At 36.5% G+C, this 16,353-nt stretch overlaps 1 protein-coding gene across 11 annotated transcripts in view; it reads left to right on the forward strand.

Moving 5' to 3' along the window:
• The window catches only part of JMJD1C (jumonji domain containing 1C), a 253,133-nt gene that overhangs the window by 117,504 nt on the left and 119,276 nt on the right, over positions 1-16,353 (forward strand). For 2 of the 11 annotated variants that reach the window (XM_075534262.1, XM_075534264.1), the window contains exon 3: positions 15,278-15,431. The exons of the other annotated variants lie outside the window; for them this stretch is intronic. The gene's annotated coding sequence lies outside the window, so the exon portion shown is untranslated. The remainder of the gene's footprint in view (positions 1-15,277; positions 15,432-16,353) is intronic. 11 annotated transcript variants of the gene reach the window in all.

Genomic DNA, 16,353 nt, shown 5'->3' on the forward strand with positions numbered 1-16,353 from the left:
CTTGAAGTACAATTCTGTCTGTGATAGCATCATGACTTTCCATATTTAGGGAAATTCAATAAATATAACTTACTAATTTTTTCCACCAACCAATAAAGCTAGTGATGAAGAAGTTAAATTATTCTTCTAATGACTTCAATCTGAAATTGATGAAATGTACAGTGAAGATGCATTGATTATTATTGATGATTGGAATGCAAAAGTTGGAAACAAAGGAGAAAATACAATAGCTTGAAAATAAGATCTTAGGGATAGAAATAACTTATTCATAGCAAAACCCTTTTTTTCTTTTTAATTGTTTTATTACGGGCTCATACAACTCTTATCACAATCCATACATACATCAATTGTGCAAAGCACATTTGTACATTCATTGACTTCACCGTTCTCAAAACATTTGCTTTCTACCCAAGCCCCTGGCATCAGCTCATTTCCCCCCTCCCTCCCTGCTTCCCCCTTTCCCATGAACCCTTGATAATTTACACATTATTATTTTTTCATATCTTGTCCTGTCCTACATCTCCCTTCACCTACTTCTCTGCCCTCTGTCCCCCAGCGAGGAGGTCATATATAGATCCTTGTAATTGGTTCCCCTTTTCCAACCCACCCTTCCTCTACCCTCCCAGTATCGCCCCTCACACCCCTGGTCCTGAAGGTATCATCCACCCTGGATTCCCTGTGCCTCCAGCTCCTATCGGCACCAGTGTACATCCCTGCTCTATCCAGACTTGCAAGGTAGAAGTTGGACCATGATAGTTGGCGGGGTAAGGGGGAGGAAGAATTTAGGAACTGGAGGAAAACTGTATTCTTCATCGGTGCTAAATTGCACCCTGACTGTATGAGTCATTTTTTGATACAAACCCTTCTATGTACACATGTATCAGCTTCACTGGTGTTGCTTCTCTAGAGAATGTTAGACAACAAGGAAACTTTTAAGGGTGCATGCATTTGTTGAAACATCTCAATTGTTTTTGCACCAATTCCTGGATCCTTGTATCGTGTCAATGCTTTCAGTGCAGCTTGCACTTCTTTCTTCAGTACTATCCGTACTTGATCATATACTACCTCCTGAAAGGAATCCATGGTGACTACTTGCACAGTGATTATATATTCTTCCCACCCCCTTTTGAAGTATTATGCATTATTCAACATTTTGCCTACTTCTGTAAACAGTTATATAAAATGGAGGGTTTAACATTAAAAATATAAACAAAAAATTTAAAATAATAATTGGAGAAGATGTGGAGTAGCAGGCACACATTCATTCATTGCTACTGAGAATGGAAAATGATATAGCCACTTTGGAAGTTTTTGGTAGTTTCTTATGAAACTAAACATAGTCTCACCATATGATCTAGCAGTTACACTCTGTAGTATGTACCCAAATAAGTTGAAAACTTATGTCTGCACATAAATATTTATAACAGTTTCATTCATAATTGCTGAAAAGTGCAAACAACCAAAATGTCCTTCAAAAGGTGAATGGATGAATACAATATGGTCTATCCATACAGTGTGCCATTAGAGGAGTGTTTGGCAGGAAAAAGAAATTGTATATAAAGCTACTCCAAAAAGCATAGAAAAACCCTGAATGAAGTTTATCAACCAAAACCAGTCCAAAAAATATTCATACTTTATGATAGTCATATGACATTCTGGAAAAACCCAAACTGTGCTACTATTGTAAGGTGTTATTGAGTTGCTTCCTGTCCAATAATAACCTGTGTATAAAAGAGTAAAACATTGCTTGGTCCTTGGTCATCCTCACAATTGTTATATTTGAGCCCCTTGTAGCTACAGCATCAATCCATCTTGTTGATGGTCTTCTTTTCACTGACCCTCTACCAAGTGTGATTTCCTACTCTGATGTATGTATGGATTGTGATAAGAATTGTATGTCCAAATTCTGTGAGATGAAGTCTCCACATCCTTACCGTCTTTTTAATGAGCATTTTGGCTATACTTCTTTGGAGACATATTTGTTCTTTTGTCAGCCCATGAAATATTCAGTCCGTGGTACATCCGACACCATAATTCAAAGACATCCGTTCTTTTCCATCTTCCTTATACATGGATCACTTTTAGCATGCATATTCACTCACTGCCATCAAGACAATGCTGACCCATTGCAGCCCTGTAGAATAGGGCATGACTGCCCCTGTTAGTTTCTGAGACTGTAACTTTTCATGGAAGTAGAAAGCCCTATAATTTCTCTCGGGCTGCTGGTGGTTTCAAACTGCTGGGTTTGAAGATAGCAGTTAATATATAACCATTATGCCAACAGGGCATTGAAAATTCTATAGTTTTAAACATGCCTTAATTCTCAAAGTGATATATTTGCTTCTTAACACTTTAGGGAGGTTATTGCAGCAGATTTACCTAGTTCACTGTTGTTCGATTTCTTGACTGCTGCTTTCTTGAGAGTTGTTTATGGATCCAAGTATTAAGAAATTTTTGACAGGTTCAGTGGTTTCTCTATTTGCCATAATAGTTGTGAGAAATTAATTATAAAATCTACCACCATTGATACAGTTTCTGTTACGAACAACCCTAAGGGAAGAATGAGTTTTCTGAGACAATTAATCTTTATGGGAACAGGCAGCCTCATTTTTCTTTCCTGAGTAGCTGGTGGGTTTAAACTACTGACCTTGTGGTTGGTTACCAGCCAACACTTAACCCACAGTACCACAGGGCTCCTTAGAATTTACTGTAGAGGCATTTTAAGGGATTTGGAGATGGGAAGGGTAGGAGATGTGACTTGGCAGCCTCCCTCTCACTCCCCCCAACCAACATTGAAACTCTGCTATATAATAATACATTGGAGACACAGGACATTGTTAATTTTTCAAAATTCATTGAACTATACAACACAATACTTAGCCTTAATGTAAAATAGTAGACTTTTTAGAATTATATCAATATTGACCTGTCATTTGTAGCAAATACACTAGAATTCAAGATGTTAATAATAGGGGAGGGGGAAGTCACAAAATTATTTTTAAACCTAAACTTTGATGATTATCAGAGGTGGAAAAGGGAAGGTGGGGAGGGAAACTCGCAGGCTAGAAAGTACACAATAAAAGGGAAGTTAGAAAAATATAAAGGCAAGGAACGACACTGAGAACTTTGTAAGAATTAAAGGCAACAGAGGCAAACACTGTTATATGTCCAATCCTGTAATAGTGATGATCTCTGAGTAAGTGCTTAGGAAGACATGAAAGGTAAGCTGAATAGATGTGGGCAGAAGTGTGGGGGGTATAACCCATGAATATTTATGTTTCACAGAGGGGTATTTATTTTTGCTGCAAATGTATCCATGAATGCATTTGAGCATACAGGGGACAGACAGTGTTTGGTGGATTTTTACATACTTAGTATTCAATGCCATTGAGTTAATTATGACACATAGTGACCTTATACTTACTATATTAAAATAAGATAAAAATTTAGTTAATTCTTCTTTGTATTTTTAAACAGTGATAAGAAATGTTGCCAGAAATTAATTACAGTTTTAGCTGAACTGGATTATGTTATGTCAGTTGTTGAGTGTAATTCCAAACTTTCAATTCTAAAATACCAGTCTCAAAAGATGTTCAGTTATGTCTGAGGACTATCTGTAATTCTTCAATGAATATATGAGGGGCTTCAAAATGTTCATGGAAAATTTGAATTAAAAGAATGAAATTTTTCACAAACTTAGGAAGCCCTCATATTTGTCTGTATATATTACTATTTACACATACATATAGATACTTCTCACATATGTATATACCTATACCTACCATATGCCTATATCCATCGATATGTGATCATACATTCATTTTCAGTCTTTGTTAAAGATGTTGCCATCTTACATAATCAGATATTTAGTACTGGTATCCCTTTCTTGGTAGCATTGTGCACTTAGGCTTAATGTTTGAATTGCAGATCTTATGTCAGTGAGAGATCGAGAGTTTTTCTTAATATTGTATTTTAATTTTGGTAAATCAGTTTACCTGGCTTTTAACAAATATCTATTTTAGGTATCTTTTAAATAAATAGATGCAAGAATTAGAAGTAGACGGATGACATGAATAGTAGACGGTTCACCAAAGAGAACAGGTAGCCAGCTAACATGACAAAATGCTTATGGATCACTTAACACTCTATGAGATGCAAAAGACAAAATCTTACCTCAAAATTGATAGCAAAGTTCACAAAAACAAAAATAACAAATGCTAGAGAGGGTAGGGAAAGATTGGAACTCTCATACAATGCTGATGGGTTTGTAAAACTATTAGAGCACCATGGAATGGAGTATGGGGCTTCCTCAAACAACTGAAAGTAGAGATGTTTGATGTGCTGTGAAGTAATAATAGCCAAAGCACAGGTAGACATTTGTACACCCATATTCATCACACCACTATTCCTATAGAAAAAAGATTGAAATAGATATTTAGGTTATCAGTGGGAGAATGGATAAATAAAATTTGGTACATACACACAATAGAATGCTACACACAGTTACATGACGTTAAGGAAACTGGAACACCTCATGACATAAATGGATTTGGAGTACACTATACTGAATGATGTTTGTCAATCACAAAAGGACAAATACTGTATGATACTAATATTTTAAAAAATCAAGAAAAGGCTTTCATATCAAAAGAAACCGACTTTAAAGGTTATCAGAGGCAGTAATTAGGAAAACGGAGAGTAGGAAAAAAAGGAAAGACCAAAGTGAATCTCAGAAGAGACACTGACACTACACTGTGCTATTGAATATGGTGAAGAAATGGCGAAGTAAAAACTGAACAGAACATTTCAAAGGGTGGTTCAAGAAGGCAAAGAAGAAATGCATGCACAGACCAGGAGTTTAAAAACACAAAACAAAAGAGGTGTATATATTTAACATGTCTCAAATTAAGAGAATTTAGGAAAAAATTTAAACCTTGAGTTACAATCTTGAAAAATGCTGATGTTGCTGGAAGTGCCGAAAGAAGATTGAAAGAATACATAAAGTAACAACTAGAAAAAAATTGGGAGACTTTCAAGCATTTTAGGAGAATAGCATATGATGGTATTGAAGAAATCCAGGCTGCACTGAAGGCACTGGAAAAACCAGGCTCCTGGAATTGACAGAGTATCAGTTGAGATGTTTAAACAAACAGATGCAACATTGAAAATCATTAGTTTGTGCCAAGAAATTTAGAAGATAGCTAGTTGACCAATTAACTGGAAAAGATTCATAAGTTGTGCCATTCTCAAAAACGGTAGTCCAACAGAATGTGGAAATTATTGAATAATACCACATGCAAGTAAAATTTTGGCAAAGATAATTCAGAAATGGCTGCTAGTATTAGATTACCAGAGAATTGCCAGAATTCAAATCAATTTCAGAAGGGCATGTGAAATGATGAGGGATATTATTGCTGATGTCAGATGGATCTTGACTGAAAATGAAATATCAGCAAGTTATTTACTTACTTTTGCTGACTATGCAAAGACATTCAGCTTTGCACATCATAATAAATGATGGATTACACTGATAAGAGTAGGAATTCCAGATTTTGGAATACTTTTTAAAAAGTGTGTGTTATAATCTCACCTTACTTGCAACTAGTCTCTAATATTAAAGGCTAAGGGATCTAAGTGTAGAAGCCATGGGGAAAGTCTGAAAGTTGTATTAGGAGTTGGTCTTTTTTTTTTTTTAATGTATCACATGTACTCTTTTTTCCTTTCTTTTACTCTTTACTTTTGAGACATCAAGTAGTCTTTATAAACCACTGTTCTTATATTAAGATACTTGGGTGGCACCTTGGTTAAAACACTACTGCCAACCAAAAGGTCAGCCATTAAAGCCAGTCAGGTATTTAAAATGTAACATTCTGCTTCTATAAAAATTTGCAGCATTGTAAACTTTGTGGGACAGTTGTACCCCATCCTGTGGAGTGTCTCTAATGCATAGAACCAGTAATGGGTTTGTTTTTTGTATAGTCTTTGTCTTATCTCTTGAAACAATGGCGTATAACATATACAACATACATTACCTGAAAATGTGCAATTCTGCATTTTAAAATATTGTACTAAATAGCTTTTGTTTACTTGAGGAAATGTAAAAAAAAAACAACAAAAAACAGCCGCAGCAAACTGCTCTCTGACCAAGCCCTTTTCTCTTTCTGTAACATAAGATTCTACCCCTAAACACAGCATCAGTCAGGCTAGAATTGTTGAATATGACGTTTACGTAAGATACTGTGACTCATTCTGAGATTTTGCTCTGAAGAAGAAATTCTGTGGTGACAGCATATATCTCTCTTTCCTTTTTTGTGTTCTCTGCAGTTTTTCTGTGTGTGTGTGTGTGTGTGTGTGTGTGTGTATGTGTGTAGAGAGCACATTCAATGGTGAAACATGCTAAGGAAATTGCGTTTTAAAAGAAATTATCTTCCTGATGAATAAAATAATTTATTAAAATGCACATGAATGTTGTTATAGCCAGTAAGAACTTAGTTTCCATGCTGTCAGAAACATAATCTAGAAAGGAAAACAGTAATGAAGTTTTAGCACTGATCCCTTTTTAAATGGATCCTGTCTAAGGCAGCTTCAAAATCAATTTATTGTAGGTGTTATAACCAATGAACTAAATTCATACTAAAAACAGCTTTTCTTAATATTAAGCATTTTATAAACACTTAAAGAGAGGTTTTTTATATTATCTTTGCCCAGGCATTTATCTATAGGTTAGCCTGATTTTTTTTTGTCAGTTATACTAAACTAACAGTGGCTTGCATGTTAATTGGAGTTAAGAAAAAAAAAAGCTGTGTTTTGAGATTTGGGATAGAGATGTTAAACCAGGATTTGGATCCTCACTTTGCCTATGGTTTAACTTCTTGAGTCTAAATTGTTTTCTTTTTAAAAGTAAGTGAATAGTTTAGTACTATTAAAATACTTTTTAAAATCTAAAAGTTATTTCCTTATGATATCTAGTTTACACTTTCAAAACCTGTCAAATTGTCTTTGTTGATTCTTTACATATAGATTAAAAGCTAGTAAAAAATGTGTGAACTTTATTTTTTATTTATTAAATACATTAATTGGGGGCTCTTAGATCTCATCACAATCCATACATTCATCCATTGTGTCAAGCACATTTGCACTTACGTTGCCATCATCATTTTCAAAGCATTCTCCTCCCACTTGAGCCCCTGATAGCAGCTCCTGATTTCTTCTCCCTCCCGCACGAACCCTTGATAAGTTATAGTGTATTATTTTCATACCTTACATCGTCTTCCGTCACCCCTCACCCACTCTTCCGTTCTTTCCCCTGGGAGGGGTTTATAGTCTGATCCTTGTAATCAATTCCCCCTTTCTCCTCCCACCCTCCCCTAATCCTCATGGTATCTCTACTCTCCTTGTTGGCCCTGGGGGGTGTAATCTATGCTGGATTCCCTGAGTTTTGGGCTCTTCTCTATAGCAGTGTGCATGTTCTGGTCTAATAAGATTTTTAAGGTAGAATTCAGGTCATAATAGTGGGGGGAAGGAAGCACCAAAGAAATAGAGGGAAGTTGTGTGTTTTATCGGTGCTATACTGCACCGTGACTGGTCCATCTTTTTCCTGTGATCTCTCTGTGAGGGGATGTCCAATTGTCTACGCATGGCCATTGGGTCTATGTGTGATCTTTTTGATGTAAGTGAGCAATTCCATTCTCAGTGCCTTTACTATATGTACTGTTATTCATAGTTGGTATTCTTTTTTATTATTAAATACTTTTATTGGAGACTCTTACAGCTCTTATCACAATCCATACATTCATTCATTGAGTCTAGCACATTTGTACATATGCTGCCATCATCATTTTCACAGCATTTTCTTTCTACTTGAGCCCTTTATATCAGCTCCTCATTTTCCCACACCCATCCCCTCTCCCACCCTCATGAACCCTTGATAAATTATGAGTTATTATTTTAATATCTTATATTATTTGTGTTTCCTTTCACCTAGTTTTCTGTTGTTCATCCGCCTGGGAGGGGGTTATATGTCGATCCTTGTGATCGTTTCCCCTTTTCTCCCCCACCTTCCCCTTCCCCTCTCTTATGGCAGATTCTTCCATCAATGAAAGTTGTTGATACATTATAGACAAAATCATCTCACACTTAGGAATAGTTCTGGCAACCAAAAGTAAAGTTTATTAATATTGAATGTTTGAAGTGTGCTACTTTTATTTCTACTGGAGTACATTTGCATTTCCATGTTTTACAGACAGCTGAATTTTCCACCTTTTGTAAAAAATTTTAATTCCTGGCTATGAATCCTAAATTCTCATCTCTTCATATGTAGCCAGCAATCTGGGCATGCCTTTGTCTGAAAAGTAAAGACAACCTTATGCCCAAACTTCTGTTACAAATAGCTTCTGATATTCAAAATTGTTTTTTTTATTTCATTCTTGATCAGTAGCTATTTTTAATATTTAAAATGATTTTCAAAAGTTAAAGCTTGTGTCCTTCTGTCCTTTATGCTTTTCCCATTTAACCAAATAAGTATAGTTTAGTATCAACTATATAAAAACAAGGAGCACTGATGACAATTACTTAAGCAGTCAAACCCACCATCTGCTATGTGGAAGAAAGATGAGGCTGTCTGTTTCCATAAATATTCACATTCCTACTCTGCCCTATAGAATTACTCTGAGTCAGAATTGATTCAGTGACAGTGGGTTTGGTTATTTGGTTTAGATGAATAAGTATTGATTGAAAGATGCTGCTAGGCATACAAAGGTGAATAAGACAAAGACTTGTGCAAAGAACCTTAATAACCATAATTTAAGGTAAAGTAAAATTAATGCCATAAGAGTGTACTTGTTTCTAACTTTGATACGTGAGATGAAGCTTTTCCAGAATATCCCTGCTGTTCCAATTGACACCATTATCAAAAAAATTCTTAGAAGCTAACTTTAGAATATAAACTTATGATAAACACATACTTGGTGATAAGTTGCTATTGCTTTCTTTAGGCATAGCACTGTGTTCTGTTAGAGGATATGGGGGGAAATGAACCTGCTTTCAAATAATTTACGTTAGTAACTTAGATAACCGATATCTTATGTGCTTACAAAGCTGTATTAAGAGTACAGGCAGATGAAATGAATCAAAATATAAGTCCTAATTAAAGATGTAATTCTGATTTGAAGTTCACTCGTACTACTATCAAAATATAATCAGAAATCGCTTCTTCAGGAAATGTTTAATTATACTTTGAAATAGATAACAAGCATGAATTTTATTCTAAAAACGAAGTTGGAGAATTTTTCCCAAATCATGTGCTATAGAAACCCTGGCGTTCTAAAAAAAACAAACCCATCTACTTGTTGATTAAGTACCATATATACTCGGGTATAAGCCGAGTTTTTCAGCACATTTTAAATGCAGTTTTTGTGGTAAAATTAGGTGCTTCAGCTGATACTTGGGTCCACTCATACTCGAGTATATATGTAATAGTGCTTTGCACACTAATTTCACTACAGAGACAAGAAAGGTAACACCACCCCTTATCACTAATTTCCACCAGAAAATGGATCTGTACTCATCTTCACACATCTATAAGACCCATGTTGCCAACCACTTCTTTTTTGTTTCTTTTAATCAGTTTATTGGGGGCTCTTACAACTCTTATTACTATCCATGTATCCATCCATGTGTCAAGCATGTTTGTACATATGTTGCCATCATCACTTTCAAAACATTTTCTTTCCACTTGAGCCCTTGGTATCAGCTCTTTTTCCTGCCTTCCCCATCCTCCCTCTCTCATGAACCCTTGATAATTTGTAAGTTATTATTTTTTTCATGTCTTACACTGACCACTCTCTCTCTTTGCCCATTTTTCTGTTGTTTGTTCCCTTGGGGGTGGGGGGGTTGTTATATGTCGATCATTGTGATCACTTCCCCTTCTCTTCTTCTTTTGTGTCACTTCTTACCCTCTCACTGCCTTCGAGTGTGTTCCATCTGATAGCAACCCTATAGATAGGACCAAGTAGAGCTGCCTCTGGGTTTCTGAGATTATAACTCTCTATGGGTGTAGAACGCCTCATCTGTTCTCATAGAAAGCAGCTGGTGGTTTCGAATTGCAGACCTTGCAATTAGCAGCCTAGCAGCCCAGCATGTAACCCACTACACTATGAGGATTCTTCTCGCCCTAACCACCCAGAATTGGATCAAAATAATGCTAGCCAGCCCAAACCAGGAGAGCAGCAATAGGCTCAGGATTCAGCACAATTTCTTTTATTTTAGGGTCTCTCCCACTCTTACATTCCCTACAAGTAGGTCATACTCTATAAGGGCTGTACAGCCTTTTTTTAACCATTGAACCGCCAAAAGTTGATGTCTTTACAAGTTAGGATTCTGCCCTTATGATTGCCTCTGCAGCAATACCCTGAATTAAACAACCTGAGCTAAGGCAGATTCCCATGTGTTTTCTTTATTTCTCTATGACAACTCACAAAATTCACAGACTATGCTTACATTGACTCATTTATTATAACCAGAAAGGACACAATGAAGAGGAGCATCAGGCAACATTTGAAAAACTAGTCAAGGGGTTTCCATTGTCCACAAGACATGGCATCCTGGTCTGCTTATTTATGTATGCTCTCACCAACTAGGAAGCCCCCTCAGTCATTAGGACCTTAATATGCATAATGAGGCTTTAATGTATAGCTTTGTAGATCCATTCAGTAAATACATATGACTACACCTTGTTTCTCCTATGAAAAACAAAAACACTCCTTAATTGTTGGCATTATTCCAAGAACCATTTTAAAAAATCAGACTAAAAGTTAAAATGAATTATTTGTTCCATATTTAACCTGCTAAACTTTGACTATTTTTTTGTTTTGTTTGTACCTAACATTTGGAAAATCATTCCTTTACCCCTTTATCAGTATTTAACACCATTTTCAGTATTTAACCAGTACCAATGTTAATACTATTACCTAAAAAATAAGAAAAAGATATCAGTATATTATGACAGTTTCAATCAGTCTATAGTTATTAGCATCAGTGTATCACAATATTGGATGGCAAAAATGCCTCTCTGGTCAAGATCTGGCCTGGTCATTCATGTTCCACAGGCCCCCAAATCGGGTTTCTTCTCAAAATTGGTCCGCCAGGTCAAATGCCAACTGAAATTGAATTAAGAGAAAGATTTCCTTGCTGTGAACCTCTCGAGGTATAGAATGTTGGATACCTGCAACATGCAAACCAGCTTACTAACTCCTTTACCATTAGCAATTATTTCTGTTTCCCTGTATTTGCTATTTCTCCTGAAACAATCCTTTCCACATTGGTATGGGAAAAAAATAAACATTAAATTTGGTCACTGTACTAACCATTCCAGTACGTGCCACCCCCTTAATATATTTAGTCATTACACACAGTTTCAATTTTGGTCCAATTCCTACTAAGGTAGGAACACAAAAACAAAATTATTCAAAGTGATTTGGGAAAAATGACACAATCATACCAACATTTTTCCCCACCTCACTTTTCCCACATTCATTTAGAAGCCAAGAGGTTTATCTAGTGGAGATCCAGGTAATACTTCTTTCCTTTTGATAATTTATAATACATATAAGCATGTTTCAGGTAGTTAGTAACTAAGAGATATGATATCCAAAGATTTTTGAATCATTAACTAACAGGTTGATCAACCAGTGATTGAAGAAATTACATTAAAATATGTTTACAGACTGTTAAAACATGATCCCCCCCCTCCCCAACACCCAGGCAATTTCTATTTATATAATTAGTAAATTCTAAAAGAAATATGGTTTCTAAGAGGAAATTATTACTTTGAGTATGACTTAACATTCCTTGTAAAGTAATCACAGTTGAGATGAACTCCAAATAAGACCTGACAAAAAGATGGTTTCATTATTAAGTTGAGCTAACCTGTTGCCCTTCAATCAGAATATCTTAGTCATACACCACAGAACTGGCCCATAGAGTTTCTAAGGCTATAAATCTTTACTGAGGCAAACTGCCACTTTTTTTTTGTTTTGATTCTTCAGCTTAGATAGCAGAAGAGATAATTTGTTGTGCACATTACATTGAACCACAACTGAGAGCAGAACTAATCCAGAATGTTATAGGCTCAGGGCAAAGGATCAAAATTGGAATGGGTAGGTATGAGGAAGGTGGGCCTTTCAAGTGCTCGTGGTGATCAAATGGCGACAGAAGTTCTAGATCCATAGAAGTTCTTGAGGTAGCATGCACTTAACAACTTGTACCAGTGTCCCCTTCTCAGCTACTCCTTATTCCTGCAGTTGTGGCTTCTGAGGGTGTACATGCTAGTTTACTTGGACCTCTGCCTCATCTTTCTTCCCTTGAGCCTCACTGTGTGCATTCTCTTCTTCCTCCACATGGCTCTCATGGTTCAGAGATTTCTAACCAGATATCACTAAAGCATAGAGACCACATTTTTATCCTGCAAAGCAACTAATTGGTTCCATCACCAATTTTTTTTTTTTTGTTAGCCGCCAAGTACTTAGCCTCTATGCCACCGTGCTCCTCAGTTCAGCTATTAGAAGAGGTTTTACTTATGGGTGCATGGGTTTAGAAGTGATAGTCAGATTTTAACAATTAAAATTTGATAAATGTGTTTCACATACCGAATATTTTGTTATTCATGAATTTTAATTTGAAATAAAAATGTAATTCTGAGAGGTAAAGATAACTTTTCCTCTTTTCTCCAGTCTTACTATTTTATGTAGATGACAATGTGCAGGCTTTTTAAAAGTGGTTCTCTTTTTTTTCGTTCTCCATTTAACAAAAAATTTTTCAAATTGTCAGATTAGCAAACCTCAAAATGATTGATAATACATCTTCTGGAAAGGAGTATGGAAAAATTGTTGCTTTCATTCATTGCTGGTGTGAGTATATATAGTTATAAACTCTATATAGAACAATTCTAGTTAGGTAGACCCATTAACTTTGATACATACCATGTAGGAATTCATCCTACACACATCTGTAGGAAATGACTTAAAGTACTTTTTGTTCAATAGCAAAATATTAGAAATAGCTTAAATATCTATTAAATAAATTATAATACATCTACCCAGTGGAATAGAATACCACTAGTCATTAAGATTGAAGTTGTTCTGTGTATATGTATAGGAAATCAATTGATGTCCAGCATATAGTAAAATACTTTTCTTTATAAATACTAAGTGAACTGTTTAAAGTCAAGCCAAAACCCACTGCCATTAAGCCAATTCTGACTCAGCAACTCACGGCAGAGTACAACTTCCCTAGAGTTTCTGATGGCAGCCAGAGTCCTGGAGCTTTAGGAGTCACGTGGAGACCTGCACCAGCACTGAGATGCTTACACCGCCACTGGATCCACAAGACTGTTCACCCTCTGGCTTGTGATCTTCCTGTATCATTACATGTGCTACATGAGTCTAAAGATAACTTTATGGACTAATATCAGACTTATGGACTTGATTTGGACCGGGCTGGGATGATTTCTCGACATATAAATTGCTCTTTGATAATAAAGCTCTCTCTCTTATACACCCATATGAGTGTCTCTGGATTTGCTTCTCTAGTCAACCCAGACTAACACATTAGGAACCTTGGGAGTGGGGTACTAGAGACACAAATCATGAGGATGGAGAGTGAATGCTTGTTTGACCTCTGCCTTATTGAGGCTTTTCTTTGGCTAGCCAGAGGTCAAATATGGCTATGAAATTTACTGGGTTGTTTTCTGGAAAGAATATAGGAAATTAAAGTTTTGATTCCTAAAAATTGTCTTTAGTTGATCCTGTCTGAAATGGTGAAAATGATTGTGATAAATGTGAGTTTTGAGCTCAGGTGACAAAACCGCCCCTTGAACTTCTCAAAGACCTCTGCTAAGTGAAAATGGCTGACTGAGGTCAAAATGAATGAAAGAAGGCCCCGCCCTGGCTTGAGACAATGCATCCAGAGGCCTAAGGCTATATGGGATTAATTTAGATAAGGATAGAATTTGATTGTTATAAGATTTGAGTTTAGGATCTGACTCTGCTAGATTTATACTGTTTTCTTCTGCCTGTTGTTATTGATACAATGATCCATAGAAGTGATTGAATGGGATAGGCACATAGCTTACAAAGAAAACTCTGAAAAGATAAGCCCCACCCAGTAATTGCGAATACTTAGGGCATAGGAGACTTGAATAGAAATAAAAGGGAACCCATTGGCTTTTTAAATTGTGAACTAGTGGTTTGTACATGAGGCTGGGAAAATGTGCAGCCATGAAGGAACTCTCCTCTCTAGGATTGAATGTTAAAAGGAGCGTGTGAGCAAGCTGATATGTTTTCCAGGTGACTACCTGGATCTACTTGTTAAGTGGAAGTGAGGAAAAAATGCAGCAATAAAGAGATGGGTTGAGTCGGGTAGCTGATACTCCTGGACTGGTTCACAGGTACTAGGGGAGAAGACAAGAGTGGGTTGATGGTCTGAAGTTCATAACCTTGCACAAGGGTACTAGAGTTGTCAGGAAATTGTTCTGGGAGTCCCCCTGGTCTAACGGTGAGGTGACCAATGAACACCCTTGTTAGGCTTAGTGAGGCAGGTGCCCACATTAAGTTGACCAGAACCTGACCAGATAAAGATAACGGTTTTTGAGCCTGTGAACTGGTCCATATTGCTGCTTATTTTATTGACGGCCTGCCCTGATTTGATTTTGCTAATGGATGCAGACTCAAAAGGTTCCAACTGGAATGAAGATTCTTCACATCAAAGAATATGATTGTCTCCTCAGAACCTTAGGTTGATGTAAGTAGGCAGTATAGAAATTGGATACCCAAAATGGGACAGATACAGGTATAAAATGGCTTACTGTAAACTTTCACAGATGTGGGAATGTAGTCATAGGATTACAGGATCATGCTGTAGGCATTGACTTAACTGCAATTATTAGGCATTGAATATTTTTGTTTTGTTCACTTATAGAATATTATGTAAATGAGGCTGGCACATTTTGAGTTTCATACATTTTTTTTCTTGTTAGGTAAAATATAATTTTATTATTGTCTTGTTTTAAAAATTATCTATGGCCAAAGAGTTGTGTAAACTTGTCAAATTGACAAGGAGTGGTCTGTGGCAGTTACATAATCTTGTGTTAACTTGAGAGTATTATGAGTGAAGGGGTGGAGTCTAGCCTGTAAATCAGGTCATAGCCAATGATACCTCTGTGAAGGTGTGGCCTTCTCATGAGGATTTCTGGGTGTTTTCCTCTCTTCCTCCCTGGAGACAGGACACACTCTCTCTGTGCTTCACCTTCCTGTTGACAAGGTGCATGGAGCCACATTGATGGCAGCCAGAGTCCTGAAGATGCTTCCACCACCACTGGATCCACAAGACTTTGCACCCACAGTCCTGTGAACTTCCTGCATTCAGCAGTGTAATAGGTAGGTTTATTGTGCCAACATGGCCAATGAACACATGTGGGATTAATTGAAGGGCGGAGAGATAAATGGCTCAGTGAGCCTTCCCTTTCTTGTCTGTTGTTCTTTGTTGATTGGACCAGTGTATGACTACCTTAGCTTGTTCTCTGCCTCAACTGAGCCTTTTGTACTATCCTATAGATTGTTTATTTCTTATGTCACATATCTATCTATCGACATGAATATATTTAAAATCATTAGTGTCCTGGGTTGTTTTTCTGGAGAACCCTGTCTAACATAAGCAGCATGAGTCTAAAGAGGAATTTATCGACTAGGATCAGACCTACGGTCAAATATCAGACTTAAGGGCTTGATCTGCATTGGGCTGGGATGTTTTGTCAACATACAATTGCTCTTTGATATCAAGGTCTCTCTTACACACATATGAGTATCTCTGGATTTGTTTCTCTAGTCAACCCAGACTAACACATTTGGTCATCTTTAAATAAAACTTTAGTTTTAATGGGTTGTTGGACTCTTTTTGCTGGAGAAGCTATTGTATATTATTAATTAACAATTTAGCCAAAAATTGTGTGCAGCAGTAGTGGGGTGGACATTGCTTTATAGGATGTTTGGAACCTTTATTTGCTGTGTCAGCATTGCTAATGTTGCACCCAAGATGAGCTTTGATGTGTTGAGAATTAAACATTTTAAAATGAACTTGCTTGAACTATATGCAAAAATTCTCAAAAAAAAAAATCCCAGTCGATAGACTCCCAAAAAATGATGTGTCATTATAAAGTGGGATTTATGTGAGGTATGCAAAGTTGGTTCAACTTTGATGATAGAAAACCAGTGATCAATATAGTCCATCATATAAATAAAGAAGAAGAACTACATGACCCTATCAGCTGATTCAAAAAAAGGATTTTACAAAATCCAACAT

Source organism: Tenrec ecaudatus, chromosome 16, assembly GCF_050624435.1.
Source record: "Tenrec ecaudatus isolate mTenEca1 chromosome 16, mTenEca1.hap1, whole genome shotgun sequence".
NCBI classification, from domain to species: Eukaryota; Metazoa; Chordata; class Mammalia; order Afrosoricida; family Tenrecidae; genus Tenrec; species Tenrec ecaudatus.